The sequence below is a fragment of the Penaeus monodon genome, chromosome 24 (assembly GCF_015228065.2).
Source record: "Penaeus monodon isolate SGIC_2016 chromosome 24, NSTDA_Pmon_1, whole genome shotgun sequence".
NCBI lineage: Eukaryota > Metazoa > Arthropoda > Malacostraca > Decapoda > Penaeidae > Penaeus > Penaeus monodon.
Window position 1 is genome coordinate 6626470 of NC_051409.1, and position 1146 is coordinate 6627615.

Genomic DNA, 1146 nt, shown 5'->3' on the forward strand with positions numbered 1-1146 from the left:
GAGAGACTATAAACTTGAAGAAACTTACGGCATCAGAAAGGTGGAGGGCATGGGCAGCACTGGGGGCTGTTACCGAACCTTGCGGCTGTTGGCCTTACTTCATGTTCGATAATGGTAATGTGTGTGATGGTGGTTTTACAAGTACACGGGATACAGTCTTGAGGGAAGTGAGGTGACCTGGCGACACGACTGAGCAGCAGTGGTGAAGATGGCATTTCCTGCATCAAATGTGTTGGTGTTAGTAAAGGGTAATGATGATGGAATGGAGCACTTTGTTTTCTCCGGTTGTTGATGTTTGGATTGAGTGAGAAAGCATATTTGTATTATTACAAGGTTTTGTCACAAGTAATGATTATGTCAAGTATTCCTCTTGAGATATGTTGATTACGCACAAGTTTATATAGGAACTATTAAATTCCTGAAGAAATATATAGTGTTTGGTTAGTATGAAGAGAAGTGCATTGGTAAACACAAAGAGCCAGCCAGAAACACAGATACTTGACCCCACACACATATATTTAGAGAGGAGAAGAAAAAGGAGAAAGTACTTACGGCTGGTAAAGCCTGAGTGTACAGCACAGCGAGGCACAAGATGACAGCAATAGCCAAGAGCTTCATTTTGCAGACGGAAATGGCCTGGAAGAGAAAAGAATCTGAGATGAGTTTAAAAATGAGTAGCCTACTGTATGTTTATTTAGGTTCATTAATTTATTCGGTGTATGAAAGTTTGTGTCGTGATGAACCACACAATATTGTTTAGTAATATGAGAAGATAATACCTAAAAATATAGGATGTGCATGTTGAGTAGACTTTGAGCTGATGCAAAGGTCGGCTGCAGCTACGACTGTGCACCCAGTTTTGTGTTCCAGATTTTTATATATGGGTTCGGAAGGGGGAAAGGGGGGGGGGGGGTACTTACGTCACAATTCAGCTTCATAAGAAAGGACAGTGCGGGATATCCTGAAAAAAGGCCTGAGGCAGTTTCCCTGTCGGTGCCTTTGCGTTCTATTTTGCTTGCTCTTTTCCTTTTTCTCTCTCGCTTTGTCACTCTTTTTGTGTCTGTTGATCTTTCTCCCTCTTCGTGTGTGCATAGATATGAAATGTGATCTATGTATTACAATGAACGATCATCACACTCAAGGTTG

The 1146-nt window shown here is 41.5% G+C and overlaps 1 long non-coding RNA gene across 1 annotated transcript in view; it reads right to left on the reverse strand.

Annotated features, from left to right (window-relative positions):
- LOC119588524 overlaps positions 1-841 on the reverse strand; it is a 1406-nt gene extending 565 nt beyond the window's left edge. Inside the window, exons 1-3 of the long non-coding RNA XR_005230105.1 lie at positions 780-841; positions 553-636; positions 29-218 (exon numbers count right to left, since the gene is read on the reverse strand). This is a non-coding gene — a long non-coding RNA (uncharacterized LOC119588524). The remainder of the gene's footprint in view (positions 1-28; positions 219-552; positions 637-779) is intronic.
- Between the last annotated feature and the right edge of the window lie 305 nt (positions 842-1146).